Consider the following 480-nt stretch of genomic DNA (forward strand, 5'->3'; position numbering starts at 1 on the left):
TTCTATGCTCAAAATTTTGATTCCTACCCAATGATGCATAAGCAGCTCATTCATCTGAGCAAATAATACTACCTGGTACTACTACATTAGAAATTATATTAATTAAAGTATTGGAGGAACGATCAGAAACAATGCAGCAAAATCTCAACGCCGGGCGATTTGACGTATCAACAATGCAGAATACCCAATAGGGCGGAACAACCTGCCTGTGTGATTTTTTACATTATGATTAATTTTTGTTTCATCTACTCGTACTACGACACCAGGGCCTCCTAACTTAATAGGATTATCTAAAAAATGTTGCTCTATTTTGCTATAAATCAATTTTCGGATATTTATTAAGGTGTCTTTTGATATATTAGTTAAAAGCAATATTTTACAGTTTTGTAATCCAATAGATAGATAATAAATTACAACCAAAATGACACGCAATTTGGTTTTAAAATTTGCTAGACACGTATTATATTCTAAACTGAGTGT

The sequence above is a fragment of the Vairimorpha ceranae genome (assembly GCF_000988165.1).
Source record: "Vairimorpha ceranae strain PA08 1199 chromosome Unknown NODE_345, whole genome shotgun sequence".
Taxonomy (NCBI): domain Eukaryota; kingdom Fungi; phylum Microsporidia; family Nosematidae; genus Vairimorpha; species Vairimorpha ceranae.